Here is a 17,723-nt window from a genome sequence, read left to right as displayed (position 1 = left end):
TTATACCATTGTCCTTTCACCAGGGCCTGCGTTGCTGGCTGAGGCCAACTACATTTGACCAGGGACTGTGCTACACGTTGATTGCATCCACATTTTTCCAGGGCCAGTGTTGTTGGCTGAGGCCATCCAGATTACACCACTGCCAGTGCTTCCTGTGATGCCATCATCACCACATCAGGGCCTGTGCTACTCGTTGATACCATCCACATTTAATCCAGGGCTTGTGTTGCTGGCTGATGCGATCCACAATACACAAGGGCCTCTGCTACTGGCTACACCACGGAGAGTGCTTCCTGTGAGGCGATCTTCACCACACAAGGTTCTTTGCTGTTCGCTGAGGCCATCCACATTACACCAGGGACTGTCCTACTGGGTGAGGACATTTACATTTCACCAGGGCCTGTGGTGATGGCTGAGGTCAACTACATTTCACCAGGGCCTGTGTTGGTGGCTGATCCCATCCATAATATAAAAAGGCATGTGCTACTGAATGAAGCCATCCACATTGCAACAGGGCCACTGCTCCCTGTGAGGTCATATTCACAACACCAGGGCCTGTGCTGCTTGCTGATACCATCCTCATTTCACCAGGGCCTGCGTTGCTGGCTCATGCCATCCACATTACACCAGATCATGTGCTACTGGCTGATGCCATCCACATTACACCAGGGCCAGTGGTGCTGGCCAATACCATTCACATTTCACCAGGGCCACTGTTGTTGGCTGAGGCCATACATTTTACACCAGTGAGAGTGCTTCCTGTGAGGCAATCTTCACAACACAAGGGCCTTTGCCCTGGGCTGAGGCCATCCACATTACTCCTGGGCCAGTGGTGCTGACCGATATCATGCACATTTCCCAGGGCCAGTGGTGTTGGCTAAGGCCATTCACATTACACCAGAGACAGTGCTTCCTGTGAGGCCATCTTCACCAAACCAGGGAGTGTGCTTTTGGCTGAGGCCATCCACATTACATCAGGGCCTGTGATGCCGACTTCTACCTTCCACATTACACACGGGACAGTGCTTCCTGTGAGGCCATCTTCTCCCCACCAGGGCCTCTGCTTCTCATTGATGCCAACCACATTACGCCTGGGCCTGTGGTGCTGACCGATATCATGCACAGTTCACCAGGGCCAGTGGTGTTGGCTAAGGTCATTCACATTACACCAGGGCCTTTGCTACTGGCTTAGGACATTTACATTACACCAGGGTGTGGTCATGGCTGAGGCCAACTACATATTGGTGCCTGATCCCATCCACACCAGGGACAGTGCTTCCCTTGAGGCAATCTTCACGCAACCAGGGCCTCTCCTTCTCGTTGATGCCAACCACATTACACCTGGGCCTGTGGTGCTGACCGATATCAGGCACATTTCACCATGGCCAGTGGTGTTAGATGAGGCCATCCACATTACAACAGGGCCAGTGCTACTTGTTGATGCCATCCACATTACACCAGGGCATGTGGTGCTGTCCGAAACCATCCACGGTACACAAGGGCCTGTGATACTCGCTGATGTCATCCACATTACACCAGGGCCAGTGGGGTTGGCTGAGGACATTCACATTACACCAGGGCCTGTGCTTCTTACCAATACCATCCACATTTCACTAGGGCCAGTTTTGTTGGATGAGGCCATCCACATTACACCAGGGACAGCGCTTTCTTTGAGGCCATCATAACCACACCAGGGCCTGTGCTGGTGGATGAAGCCATCCACATTACACCAGCGCCTGTGCTACTCGTTGATACCATCCACATTTCACCAGGGCTTGTATTACTACCTTATGAGATCCACAATACACAAGGGCCTGTGCTACTGGCTGAGGACATTAACATTACACCAGGGCCTGTGGTGCTGGCCAATACCATCTACATTTCACCAGGGCCACTGTTGTTGGCTGAGGCCATACACTTTACACCAGGGACAGTGCTTCCTGTGAGGCCATCTTCACCACACCAGGGTCTGTACTGTTGGATGAGGCCATGCACATTTCACCAGGACCAGTGCTCCCTGTGAGGCCATCTTCACCACATCAGGGCCTGTGCTACTGGCTGAGGCCAACTACATTTCACCAGGGCCTGTGCTACTCGTTGATCGAATCTAAATTACACGTGGGCCTGTGATGCTGTCTGAAACCATCCACATTTCACCAGGGCTTGTGTTGCTGGCTGAATGACATCCACAAAACAAAAGGGCTTGTGATACTGGCTGATGCCATCCACATTACACGGGGGCCTGTGCTACTCGTAGATACCATCCATTTTTCACCACGGCTTGTGTTGCTGGCTGATGCGTTCCAAAATACACAAGGGCCTGAGCTACTGGCTGAGGACATAAACATTTCACCAAGACCTGTGGTGCTGGCCAATACCATCCACATTTCACCAGGGCCACTGTTGTTGGCTGAGGCCATACACATTACACCAGGGACAGTGCTTCCTGTGAGACATCTTCACCCCACCAGGGCCTCTGCTGCTCGTTGATGCCATCCACATTACACCTGGGCCTGTGGTGCTGACCGATATCATGCACATTTCACCAGGTCCAGTGGTGTTGGCTAAGGCCATTCACATCACACCAGGATGTGTGGTTCTGACAAATACCATCCATATTTCACCAGGGACAGTGTTGTTAGATTAGGCCACCCACGTTACACAAGGGCCAGTGCTACTGGCTGAGGACATTTACATTTCACCAGGACCTGTGGTCATGGCTGAGGCCAACTACATTTCACTAGGGCCTGTGGTCATGGCTTATGCCATCCACATTACACCAGGGCCTCTGGTGCTGGCCAATACCATCGACATTACACCAGGGTCTTTGGTGCTGGTCAATACCATCGACATTTCACCAGGGCCACTGTTGTTGGCTGAGGCCATCCACATTACACCAATCACAGTGCCTCCTGTGAGGCCATCTTCACCCGACCAGGCCCTCTGCTACTGGCTGATGCCATCCCCATTACACCAGGTCCAGTGGTGTTGGCTGAGGGAATTCACATTTCACCTGGGCCTGTGGTGCTGACCGATATCATGCACATTTCAGCAGATCCAGTGGTGTTGACTAAGGCCATTCACATTACACCAGGGTGTGTTGTGCTGACCAATACCATCCATATTTTACCAGGGACAGTGTTGTTAGATGAGGCCATCCACATTACAACAGGGTCTCTGCTACTGAATTAGGCCAACTACATTTCACCTGGGTGTATGTTGCCAGCTCATGCCATCCACATTTCACCATTGCTACTGCTCCCTGTCAGGCCATATTCACCACACCACGGCCTGTGCTGCTGGCTGACACGATCCACATTTCACCCGGGCCCGCGTTGCTGGATCATGCCATCCACATTACACCTGGGCCTGTGGTGCTCATCGATATCATGCACATTACACCAGGGCCTGCGTTGCTGGCTGATGCCATCCTCATTTCACCAGGGCCTGCGTTGCTGGCTGATGCGTTCCACAATAAACAAGGGACTGTGCTGCTGGCAGAGGTAATTCACTTTACACCAGGGCCTTTGATGCCGGCTTCTACCATCCACATTACACCAGGGTATGTGGTGCTGTCCGAAACCATCCACATTTCACCAGGGCTTGTGATGCTGGCTGATGCCATCCACATTTCACCAGGGTCACTGCTCCCTGTGAGGCCATATTCACCACACCAGGGCCTGTGCTTCTGGCTGATACCATCCTCATTTCACCACGGCCTGCGTTGCTGGCTGATGCCATTGTGAGATTATTCTTTTATCATATGTTATCTTACACCTGTAGTTAAAATAGTTGAATTATGTTAACTGCTGTAGGTCATATATTATCATTTAGTTTAGATTGTGTGCTGTGTATGTAGTTTAGTTCTCATTATACTTTTGAGTTAAAAGAACATATTCACTTATTAGTTTATTAGATAAGTGTGCATCACTCTGTATCCTTGATCTGCTGTGAATGTGTTACACTGTTTTCGTGACATGCTTTACTGTTGAATCATAAAAAGAAAGATTGTTCAGGAGACTCTGTGTCTAAGACAGGGGAGATAGACCACATTCCATACCCCCACCTTACAGAAAGCAGAGAAACAACTGCCGAGGTCTTAACTTATGCGCCGTAAGGGAGAAAGAATGTGAATGTTTGGGCTTTTACGACTAGGTGGGGGCCACTAGCGGCTATAAGAAGCTGAGTAACACGTCACCATTTCGAGACTCGCTGTGACCCTCTGCAGGCGGGTCTCCCCATCATGATGGTACTAAATGCTCTTTGTGTTGAAATGTATGGAAATAAATGATTGTTGATTGAGCATTTATACACCGAGTATTGTCCTTCCTTCAGCCCAAAGATCAAAAGAATTGGGAGATTTCAACACCATCCACATTACACCAGGGTCAGTGTTGTTGGCTAAGGCCATCCACATTACACCACCGCCAATGCTTCCTGTGATGCCATCATCACCACACAAGGGGCCTGTGGTGCTGGCTGATGCCATCCACATTACACAAAGGAACAGTGCTTCCTGTGAGGCCATCTTCACCCCACCAGGGCCACTGTTGTTGGCTTAGGCCATCCACATTGCATCAGGGCCTGTGATGCTGGCTTCTACCATTCACATTACACACGGGACAGTGCTACTGGCTGAGGACATTCACATTACACCAGGGCCTTTGGTGCACAGCAAAATCTCCAGTGTTAAATTAACACTGGAGAGTGTCTATATGGGTCCACACCTCTGAGTGTTAAATAAAACACTGTTGAGTGTTAAATTAACACTTTTGACAGTGTTTTATGTTTAAAAGTAACCTAGTCAGTTTTGAAGATTAACAATGGCTAACACTGAGCAGTGCTGATTTTCTAACACTGGAATATTTCTAACATTTTGAGTTATTTTCCAGTGTTAGAAAATCAGCACTGCTCAGTGTTAGTCTTTGTTAATCTTCAAAACTGACTAGGTTACTTTTAAACATATAACACTGTCAAAAGTGTTAATTTAACACTCAACAGTGTTGTATTTAACACTCAGAGGAGTGGACCCATATAGACACTCTCCAGTGTTAATTTAACACTGGAGATTTTGCTGTGTGCTGGCCAATATCATCCACATTTCACCACGGCCAGTATGTTGGATGAGGCCATCCACATTACACCAGGGACAGTGCTTCTTTTGAGGCCATCATCACCACACCAGGGCCTGTGCTACTCGTTGATACCATCCACATTACACCAGCGCCTGTGGTGCTGGCCAATACCATCCACATTTCACTAGGGCCAGTGTTGTTGGCTGATGACATCCACATTAAACCACTGCCAATGCTTCCTGTGATGCCATCATCACCACACCAGGCCTTGTGCTTTTGGCTGAGGCCATCCACATTACATCACAGCCTGTGATGCCGGCTTCTACCATCCACATTACACCAGGGCCAGTGCTTCCTGTGAGGCCATCTTCACCACACCAGGCCTTGTGCTTTTGGCTGAGGCCATCCACATTACATCACGGCCTGTGATACCGGCTTCTACCATCCACATTGCACCAGGGACAGTGCTACAGGCTGAGGATATTTACATTTCACCAGGGCCTTTGGTCATGGCTGAGGCCAACCACATTTCACCAGGACCTGTGGTCATGGCTGAGGACATTCACATTACACCAGGGACAGTGCCTTCTGTGAAGCCATCTTCACCACACCAGGGCCTGTACTGTTGGCTGAGGCCATCCACATTACACTCACAGGGAGCACTGGCCCTGGTGTAATGTGGATGGCATCAGCCAGTAGCACAGGCTTTTGTATATTGTGGATAGGATCAGCCACCAACACAGGCCCTGGTGAAATGTATTTGGCCTCAGCCATGACCACAGGCCCTGGTGAAATGTGAAAGTCGTCAGCCAGTAGCACAGGCCATGTTGTAATGTGGATGGCCTCATCTAACACTGTCCCTGGTGAAATATGGATGGTATTGGTCAGCACCACACACCCTGGTGTAATGTGGATGGCCTTAGCCAACACCACTGGCCCTGGTGTAATGTGGATGGCATTAGCCAGTATCACATGCCCTTATGTATTGTGGATGTCATCAGCCAGCAACACAAGCCCTGGTGAAATGTAATTGGCCTCAGCCAGTAGCACAGGCCCTTGTGTAATGTAGATGGCATGAGCAAGCAACGCAGGCCCTGGTGAAATGAGGATGACCTCAGCCAGCAACAAAGGCCCTGGTGTGGTGAAGATGGCCTCACAGGGAGCACAGGCCCTGGTGTAATGTGAATGTCCTCAGCCAGCAACACAAGCCCTGGTGAGATGTGGATGGTATCAACGAGTAGCACAGGCCCTGGTGTAATATGGATGGCCTCAAAGGAAGAACTGTCCCTGGTGTAATTTGGATGGCCTCATCCAACAGTACAGGCCTTGGTGTGGTGAAGATGGCCTCACAGGAAGCAATGTCCCTGGTGTAAAGTGTATGGCCTAAGCCAACAACAGTGTCCCTGGTGAAATGTGGATGGTATTTGCCAGCACCACTGGCCCTGGTGTAATGTGAATCTCCTCAGCCAACAACAGTGGCCCTGGTGAAATGTGGATTATATTGGCCAGCCCCAAAGGCCCTGGTATAATGTGAATGTCCTCAGCCAGTAGCACAGGCCCTTGTATATTGTGGATTGCATAAGCCAGCAATACAAGCCCTGGTGAAATGTGGATTTTATCAACGAGTAGCACTGGCCCTGGTGTAATGTGGATGGCCTCACAGGAAGCACTGGAAGTGATTTAATGTGGATGGCCTCAGCCAACAACACTGGCCCTGGTGAAATGTGCATGATATCTGTCAGCACCACAGGCCCAGTAGTAATGTGGATGGCATCAACGAGCAGCAGAGGCCCTGGTGGGGTGAAGATGGCCTCACAGGAAGCACTGTCCCGTTGTAATGTGTATGGCGTCAGCCAACAACAGTGTCCCTGGTGAAATATGGATGGTATTGGTCAGCACCACACACCCCGGTGTAATGTGAATGGCCTTATCCAGTAGCACAGGCCCTTTTCTATTGTGGATCGCATCAGCCAGCAACGCAGGCCCTGGTGAAATGTGGATGGTATCAACGAGTAGCACAGGCCCTCGTGTAATGTGGATGGCCTCAGCCAGCACCACCGGCCCTGCCGTGGTGATGATGGCCTCACAGGAAGCAATGGCAGTGATGTAATGTGTATGGCCTCAGCCAAAAGCACAGGCCCTGGTGTGGTGAAGATGGCCTCACAGGAAGCACTGTCCCTGGTGTAATGTGAATGTCCTCAGCCAGTAGCACAGGCCCTTGTGTATTGTGGATGGCCTCATCCAGCACCACAGGCCCTGGTGAAATGTGGATGGCCTAAGCCAACAACAGTGGCCCTGGTGTAATGTGAATGTCCTCAGCCAACACCACTGTCCCTTGTGTAATGTGGATTGCATCAGCCAGTAACACAGCCCCCTGTGTATTGTGGATGGTTTCGGACAGCACCACATGCCCTGGTATAATGTGGATGGCATCAACGAGTAGCACAGGCCCTGGTGAAATGTAGTTGGCATCAGCCAGTAGCACAGGCTTTTGTATATTGTGGATGGGATCAGCCACCAACACAGGCCCTGGTGAAATGTATTTGGCCTCAGCCATGACCACAGGCCCTGGTGAAATGTGAATGTCGTCAGCCAGTAGCACAGGCCATGTTGTAATGTGGATGGCCTCATCTAACACTGTCCCTGGTGAAATATGGATGGTATTGGTCAGCACCACACACCCTGGTGTAATGTGGATGGCCTTAGCCAACACCACTGGCCCTGGTGTAATGTGGATGGCATTAGCCAGTATCACATGCCCTTATGTATTGTGGATGTCATCAGCCAGCAACACAAGCCTTGGTGAAATGTAATTGGCCTCAGCCAGTAGCACAGGCCCTTGTGTAATGTAGTTGGCATGAGCAAGCAACGCAGGCCCTGGTGAAATGAGGATGACCTCAGCCAGCAACAAAGGCCCTGGTGTGGTGAAGATGGCCTCACAGGGAGCACAGGCCCTGGTGTAAAATGTACGGCCTCAGCCAACAACAGTGGCCCTGGTGAAATGTGGATGGCATCAGCCAGTATCACATGTCCTTGTGTATTGTGGATGTCGTCATCCAGCAACACAAGCCCTGGTGAAATGTAGTTGGCCTCACCCAGTAGCACAGGCCCTGGTGTAATGTGGATGGCCTCAGCCAGCAACAAAGGCCCTTGTGTGGTGAAGATCGCCTCACAAGAAGCAGTCTCCCTGGTGTAAAATGTATGGCCTCAGCCAACAACAGTGGCCCTGGTGAAATGTGGATGGTATTGGCCAGCACCACTGGCCCTGGTGTAATGTGGATGGCCTCAGCCAGTAGTACAGAAACCTTGTATATTGTGGATGGCATCAGAAAGCTACACAAGCCCTGGTGTTGTGAATGGCCTCACAGGAAGCACTGGCAGTGGTGTAATGTGGATGGCGTAAGCCAACAACACTGGCACTGGTGAAATGTGGATGGTATTGGCCAGCACCAAAGGCCCTGGTGTAATGTGAATGTCCTCAGCCAAAACCACTGGCCCTGGTTTAATGTGGATGGCATCAGCCAGTATCACAGGCCCTTGTGTATTGTGGATGATTTCCGACAGCACCACATGCCCTGGCGTAATGTGGATGGCATCAACGAATAGCACAGGCCCCGGTGTAATGTGGATGGCATGAGCAAGCAACGCAGGCCCTGGTGTGGTGAAGATGGCCTCACAGGGAGCATTAGCCCTGGTGCAATGTGGATGGCCTCAGCCAGAAACGCAGGCCCTGGTGTGATGATGGCCTCACAGGAAGCACTGGCAGTGGTGTAATGTGGATGGTCTCATCCGACAACACTGGCCCTGGTGTAATGTGGATGGCATCAGCCAGTAGCACAGGCCCTTGTGTATTGTTGAACGCATCAGCCAGCAACACAAGCCCTGGTGAAATGTGGATGGTATCATCGAGTAGCACAGGCCCTAGTGTAATGTGGATGGCCTCAAAGGAAGAACTTCATGATTTGAATCCTGGGTTGTGTTAAATCTCAGAAAAGCACCCTAGACAAAGTGAATCTGTGAACTAAGGTGTAGGTGTGTTAGGTTATGTTGTGGTGATCTCGAGTTGAGGGATGGGTGTTCATACTGGAGTGCAAAATTAAAACCAATGGAAGATGGACAAGAAAAGCTCAAAGCCATCAGGTGCTCAGTTTAGAAAACAGAGAAAAGAAGAGGAGGAGAAACGAGCAAAAGATACAGGTAAGCAGATGTGTCATTGGATAATGGCAGGTCATCCTGAAACAATCAGAATCAGAATACCTTATTAATCCCAAAGGAAATTATGTGGGTTACAGTTGCTCCAAGACGAAATGGTAAAAATAGCAACAGTAACAGACTAAACCCCAAAACAATACATTATGTTACAGATTTTAATATTAATTAGTCATTGTCAATTGTTGATTTGTTCTGTTCTCATTGTATGACGAATTATGTTGGCTGTTTGGTAGCGTTTTGCATACAATGCATACTCTCTCTCCTCATATGTGTGTGTACAACAGTTTTATGTTAATGTACAATCCTTAATGTTTTCTCTGTGTGTCTGTTGTGTGTGTGTGTGTGTGTGTGGGGGGGGGGGGGGGGGGGGGGGTGCCAGAGGGAGTGTTCGCCCAGGGCGCCAAACAGGCTAGGACCGCCACTGGATGGCATAAGCCAGCAACACAGGCTCTGTTTAAATGTGGTTGGTCTGAGCCAGCAATACAGGCCCTGGTGTAATGTGGATGGCATCAGCCAGCAACGCAGGTTCTGGTGAAATGTAGATGGCCTCAGAAAGCAGTACAGGCCCTGGTGTGGTGAAGATGGCCTCAAAGGAAGTACTGTCCCTGGTGTAATGTCGATGGTAGAAGCCGGCATCACAGGCCCTTGTGTGGTGAAGATCGTCTCACAGGAAGCACTCTCCCTGGTGTAATGTGTATGGCCTCAGTCAACAACAGTGGCCCTGTTGAAATGTGGATGGTATTGGCCAGCACCAAAGGCCCTGGTGTAATGTAAATGTCCTCAGCCAGTAGCACAGGCCCTTGTGTATTGTGGATCGCATCAGCCAGCAACACAAGCCTTGGTGAAATGTGGATGGTATCAACGAGTAGCACAGGCCCTGGTGTAATGTGGATGGCCTCAGCCAGAACAACACACCCTGGTGAAATGTGCATGATATCGGTCAGCACCACAGGCCCAGGTGGAACGTGGATGGCATCAACGAGCAGCAGAGTGGGGTGAAGATGGCCTCACAGGAAGCACTGTCCCTGGTGTAATTTGTATGGCCTCAGCCAGTAGCACAGGATGGCCTCATCTAACAATACTGGCCCTGGTAAAATGTGCATGATATCGGCGCATGTAACAGTCAGAAACGCACTGTCTTGACGAAATAAAGCGTTTTTGTACAACTTCATATAAATAGCTGTAACTTTTGATAGAAGATTCAGATATACGTATTCATGGCTTTATCTTATAGAATTCAATATCCCCGTGCTGGGCAAACAGGTTTTGCAGGTGTTTGAGCTAAGATTTTCAAGTTATTCACAAAATTGTTACACACCGGCCTGGGGAAGGGGGGGGGGGGGGGGGGGGGTGGGGGCTGGAGTACAGCCACAGCTTTACAATGACTAGTCGTTTTATTAACTTGACAGGTAGCGAGCGTCAGGGTGGGCATGGCCAAAACAACAAACAAAACACACTGGAAATGAATCAGAACTAACTTACCTATAGTGAATCAACCTCAAAAGAAAATACAAACCTCTAATCTGTCTCCCTACCCGAAACAGGAGAAAAAGGTTGAAAAAGAAACGGCTTCCCACCCCTACAGCTACCATGTCCAGATACGACTCTCTAAACTGTTTTTACTGCAGCCCAGCTCTGTCACATGTGGAGTGCCAGGACTGCCATAATGAATTAATTAAATACACCATTAAATAATGAATTAAATGTGGCAATAATTAATTAAAATTGGAATTAATTAATTAAATAAATAGTTATGACACATGTAATTAATTAATTATTTACACATTTAATTAATTATCTATGTATTTCACATTTTAATTAATTATTGACACATTTAATTAATTATTTAATGATATATTTAATTAATTATTTATGTATTTCACATTTTAATTAATTATTGACACATTTAATTAATTATTGACACATTTAATTCATTATTTAATGATATATTTATTTATTTCATTTTGGCAGTCCTGGCGCCTGGCTCTCATCATGAAATAATTTTATCTGTCAGCCTCACCCATCAAACTCAGGGGGCGGGGTTAACGCTGATCGAGTCAAAACCATTGCTTTGGCCTGGTGGCCATTGTTTCTAGCACACAACAACCGGCATGTGGAAGCATTAAAAACATGTTTAAGGAGGAGAGAGAGCAAATAAATCTGTTTAACATCTGATCTTTGGGTTTTTGTTCAGTAATCAGTGTGACCTGTGTATAAACGCATAAAAGAGATAACGTTGGTGTTTCTGTCATGTAGTAACTGTTGGCTTTAACTGTACAAAGGTTGTTCGACACTATGAAACACATACAGACTTCATGATGTTCGGCTAATACTTTTATTGTGAATATTAATTATGCTGACCTCGCTTTGTACACCACGCAGCGAGGTCAGCATATGCATGATATCCACAGGTCCATGAGTTAACACAAAGTTTCCCAGCTGACTATCTAACTATTCCAGAGACGTGAAAATATACAGCATAAAGAAAAGTGTAAGAAACTCAGCAGCAGATTAGAATAACAGTTATACATTTAATAATCACCAAATGAATCCAAGAAACGAGCAAACCTGTTCCAACAATTTGAGTTTGTATTCCCTCAGCTGCAGACTCGCTGCTGTTTAAATGTTTGAAAAGGAAGATTAGATATAAAAAACGTCAAACATAGACTCAGTCTGCCTTCACATTTGATATGAGGCCAGCACGTATAGTGGCTGTGTCCTGTTTTAAGATCATACATGTAAAATTGTTGTCTGACCTCCGTCGATCCAGCCACTCAGAGTCCGTGGTTACCATGGTTACTGCATAAGCAGCTATAATGTTAACAGCTGGCACTGAGGAAACCTACCGGCAGCATGGGTGTTTATGTTTTTTATTGCAAAAGAACTGTCTGAATGGTTAACTGAAGTTAACTTGGATGAATTATAGTTAAGGAGTATCACAGATAACGCCTACGTGAGCTGTGCGACTGTTCACCACTACACTGAAATCAGCAGGCTATTACTGAAATACACGTGCTATATCATAAACTATGATATAAATAGGGAGGTTCTATTAACATGTTTAGTTTTAAAGGACACCTTCCTGCCTTTAGTCTCCTTCATGAGCAGTATTAGTTTTCTTCTAACATCCAGAAGTCTGCACGATGTGTTTCATAATTTGTAACAAGCCTTTGACAGGTAAACATAACATGACCGAAAAAGCAAAAAAAAAAAAGCAAAAAAAAAAGAGAGAGAGTGTTGACTTAAGAGGAGAAAATGCTCTCAATTATGGAGACAGGCAAATGGTTCATTTATGTTTGATGTGTGTTTATTCCTCCCTAAATATCGTCAGTGAAGTTTGCCATGCACGTCAGATTTTCCTGCGCATTTTTATACCTCTGCCAACAGAGAGAGAGAAAAAAAATCACATTCTAACAGACAGCTGGTGCTTAGAATACAGTTGAATAACTATTAAAAAACAGATGATATTTAGATGATAGTTCAGTCTAACACATGTGCCAGTGAACCATTAAACGTCTGTGAAACTATGCAGTTATGAAACGTAACTTTAACCTCAGCCAAACCGATTTGCTCAGTTGTAAATAAAACCGCGAAGTAAACGTGACCCGACAGACAGAACCTGAGTGAATGAAGTCCAGCGTTTAACCACTGAGAGCTAAAACTCAGCTGAGGTTTCAAAGCTGTGTACCGGTGATTGGACATCAGCCGCTGATGAAGCTGGTTCGCCTATAAAGTGCTCTGTAAGGAAACAAGCTCCAGCAGCTCTGCGCTCGGGGAAAACACTATATTTACTTATCTTGTGCAGAAAAATGCGCTGACATTGCTTTATATCGAGCACCGGCTGCCCAGTTAAACTGTGACTATCACCAGGTAACGTAGGCGTGTTTCTTGAATTAGCAGCAGGTGTTAAACAGCTGACAGATGAGGAGAAGAATGCATGCAGGTAAACTGAGGGTCTGTTGAGCTGATCGCTGGTTTCGTGAGAAAAATGTCAGCTCGTTCTTTATGTTACAGAAGCACAGAGACACAAGACCAGGCGGAAAGAGACGATCGTTCGGTGAAAATGAGAATCTGCGAATGCAACATGTGGAACACGGAGAGTGGAATATGTAAACAAACCGGTTAACGTAACCCCCTGGGTGCACTCTGCATGCTAATTGTTAGCAGAGCTAGTGAAATCTCTGAAAACATCTGAGCACTTTTGCAAACATGTTCTGTGTTGACAACCTGACCAGACATACGTCGCGACATTCGCGGCTAAAACACTGTTAAAAGTGTAGCTGGTGACAGAAAAACGGGGTATTTTAAAACTACACCACCACCATTGCTGCCTGTGATTTGATCTGAATTCTGGGATACCTGGCTGCCCCAAGTCTACACAAGCAATCGATTATCTAGGATCGACCTGTTTTGACTTACTTTGCATGGCAACCAATCAAATGTTAGAGAAGCTGCATGGGCAGCGTTAACCCCGCCCCCTGAGTTTGATGGGTGAGGCTGACAGATAAAATTATTATTATTATTATTTTTTTTTTTTTTTTTCGCCTGTCCCATTTGGTTCTTTAGCCATCAGAATTGTTGTCTGAAGACCAACAAGGATACCCAATGGATTTACTTTGGATCATCGTGGCATTGCCGTGTTGGTCCATTTGGTCGATCTTTGTTTTTATTATTTATTTTATTTTATTTTCAGATGTTACAGACGGGACAGACATGAGTGAGGGATAGGAAAGGGAGAAAGAAAGAGGAAAGAAAGGAAAAACAGAAGGGGAGAGGGACAGTGAGAAAGGGGGGGAGAAAAAAAAAATCTGCTGGATCACCTGTTGAGAGAAGAATAGAAAACAAGCAAAAAAAAAGACAAAAAAAACAAAGCAACATACTAAACACAACACCATCGCATTAATCTAGCTAAGTGTAAACAGCAGTAAATACTAAATATTCAATGTTGTTGTGCAGCACGCAGGACAGATGTGCTTCGAAGTAGCAGCCAAGAAAGGTGTAATTTAGGTCTACGAGCAGTGAACATGCATACCTGCATACCTGTGTGGATCAGCGCGCTTGTATTCCAAAGGTTTCTCCATGTAACGATCTGCTAGGGAGTGTGGGGGGGCCACAGCCCCGTGCTCCAGGGTGTGAAGCAGGTATGGAGGAGATCAAAAACTCCAGACATCCGGAGGTCCCCAGAACACAAGAGACCATGGAAGACCAACAGAGGGGCAGCCGCGCCACTGTTCCAGTAAGAGCTGAGGAGAGTCCCAGATGAGGGTTCACTCAGCAGCCGCGGAGCAGAAGCCAGGGGGAGTTGCAGTGACGCGCCCATGAGCTCCGCCGGCCGCCAGCTGTGCCTGAGTGACCGAGCCCCAGGCCGAGAGGCCGGGGTCACCCCACCCCTGAAGGGGCCCGAGCGAGCCCCAGGCTCCAGGCCCCGATAAGCGGCCGCCAAGGAGTGAGCCGGTGTGTACCTGGAAGCCCACCCCCAGACACAAAGAACCACCAACGCACCGACACTTGAGGGAGTCCGCCACTGGCAGGGGAAGTGGTGGTAGGTGGAGATAGGCCTCCAAACCTTGGAGGGCCTGAGGTGTCCCCAGAGAGGTGGCGTCTGATACCCAGCCTGACATATAGACACAGACATACAGGCAAACACAGACACAAACATCCATTCCCCCCCTCATGCTCTCATATGCACTTACTCCACACTCAACCAACGTGGAGACAGACATAAAGAGACGCTGTACACACGATCACACTCCCCAAGCGTACTCTACAAACCGGGTCTAGGTACCCTTGCCCCTGGAGGGGGGAACTGCACCCAGACCCAGGTGGTGTTACCCTTTTCCCTGCGGTGGGGAGAGGCAGACCACCCCGACTCCGTAGCAGCAGGGAGGCCCCACACTCCAGACCGCAGTCGGACGGCCAACTCCACCTAGCCCTCCCGCTCCAGCAGGCCACAGAGAATGGGGGTGGGAGAAGACTCCAAACCTCCCTCCTCCCGCTCATTGTAGTGTTGATGCATGTATGTTCTAAGGTGCAATTAAAACCCAGGAGGGCATGGAGCTACCTGTCAAGGAGCAGCAGGTAAGCACATAGTCCCTCCTGATAGCCCTCAATGTCTAAGTGTATTTAAAATTGAGAGGTGGGCAACGACGCCAGGGGTGAGGTGTACACCCTGATGGTAATTTGGACTCCGTGATTGTGCCCACCCCCAAGATCCTATATGTATGTGTAATGAGAGTGTGAATAATGTGAATGTCTAAGTTGTGGGATAAAATTGAGGCAGAGGCAGCCAGAAGGGGACAGAGGGGGGGGGGGGGGTGGTAGCCTCCTCTGCACCCTGGTGACATACCCCTACTCCAAGGCCCTGCATGTGTGGGTGGTTGTGGTGGAGCGGGAAGAGGGAGGCAGCTGGAGATGGGGAGGGAAGGAAGGGAGGGGCAGGTAACCCCTCTCTGGGGCCAGCTCCCCCGCTGACCCCAGTAGGCACTCCCACACTCCGCGACCCGCCAGGGAAAGGGGGCCCAGGCCCATCCAGACCGGGGCCCAGTGCAGCAGCGCCTCCCGGCCCCACAGAGCCCGGGACAGTCCACCCAACCCCACCACAGAGAAAACTGCACCTCTCCTGTATCTCCCCCTCCTGCAGAGAGAGCCCCTGAGGAGAGGAAAGCTCCTGCAAGATGTGACAATCTTCCCCACCAGTTGAAGAGCCCCCCAGGTGGCTCGATGCACCGGCGGCACCCTGCTCCAGGGCTGGGCCCCCAGGCGATCCAGTCCTAACGGCAGGAACGGCAACAGTGGGTGGCGATAGCCGCAATGCACAACAGGGCAGGGATGCCCTTCTGCCTGCATCTGACGGTGAGACGAGGGAGGCCGTGTTCAGGTGTGGAGTGGGGCGGGACTGTGCGGCGACGCGCTGTCCGGAGGAGACAGGTCTGCGATAGGAGCCTCCTCCCTGGTCTGTTGCTGGTGAGTTTCCCCATCCCGGAAGAGAAGTTCCTCTCCTGTCTCTTTCAGATAAGGACCATTCGCCCATTTGTGGCTGGATTGTGGGATTATGGGACTGTGGGAGGGTAATTTTAGCATATGGAAAACATGTTTTAGCCTTGTTTTAATAGTGTATAGTTATTTCTGCCGGCAGGGTTTTTAGCGGGTTGCAAACACTATTTTTATTGTATACTGGGATTTTTAGCTTGTATTTGGGGTTCTGACTGTGTTTATTTTATGGAAAATAATTGGTGTGTTTGAAGCCAGCTAAGTTCTGTGCCCTGAGCGCTGACCCACCCACTCCCCTTTCTCTGCTTGTATGTATACAGACGTGGTGGTGAAGATTTAGGTCCACCAGTCTTAGCGGCTACAAAGGCACAGCCATGAAGTCATCCACCAGACAGTCCCAGATGGCCGTCGCTACCTGGGGGGTGATCTGGCACACCGTGGACACACCGACTCTGAAACTGAACGCGATGGTCCTACAGGACTCCCCGGTGGCAAGGAACCTGGACAAAATTTTTCAAAATTAGTATTATGTGTACTGCAGTTACAAAATACATTATTCAAATTCCAAAATATTTTTGTGATGTCAGATTTAAAGTACAAAACATAAATCTTACATAAAACATTTTGTAATTATAAGGATAATTTAATAATAAATATTAGATATAATATAAAACAGTCAGTTGTGTTTTGTTTTAACTTTAACATGTCATAATTTGATTGGTATCAACTTTTACCACTACAGTGAGCCAATCACTCATAATTCCTAGACATCTCAATCAGGTAGGAATGAAGTAAGACATTAATAGAAAAAAAGAGTTGTATGTTGACATTGTTACGACCCCCTCTGCTAGGCATCAGGGAAGGAGTAACATACACAAGCCCCCAAACAAAATTGAGTAAAGAAAAAGGTTTTAATCTCAAACTTTGAACTGAAAACCGACAGGGCTGTTCAACAGACCACTGGGCAAACAATTATTACATAAAGAAAAAAACAGTCAAGAGTAAAAGCTAAAGGTTAACTAAGGCAAGCTGGCCACACACAAAACAAAAGCTAAAGGTTAACTAAAGCAAGCCAGCATCACAAAATTCTACTCACAGCCAGCTAGCAGCTCAAAACTCTAATCAGGCTAAGTTCAAAGCATCCACCAAGGTTTGACAAAGTTCAGCAACAGTGGCGTGCACAGACATTTTGGGGGGCAAGTGCTCCAGGGGGGAAAAAGGGCACTTTTTGCATATGTGGAAAACCTTTTCTTTTTATAATAAAAAAATCGCACAGGTTAAATGCAATTTGACTTTTATTTCAAAACATTCTCTAAAAATCAAAAATCACACCACAAAAAGATAAAATCTGTATCCAACTCTAAACTATATACATACATATTCTCAAGTGTCCATTAAATGGAGTGTACTGCTCTAAAGAAGCATCCTTCTTGGTGCCATGTCTTT

This window comes from Rhamphochromis longiceps, linkage group LG11 (assembly GCF_057381845.1).
Source record: "Rhamphochromis longiceps isolate RC_006_pf linkage group LG11, R_longiceps_female_GT1.1, whole genome shotgun sequence".
NCBI lineage: Eukaryota > Metazoa > Chordata > Actinopteri > Cichliformes > Cichlidae > Rhamphochromis > Rhamphochromis longiceps.
Note: the sequence above shows the minus strand (reverse complement) of the source record.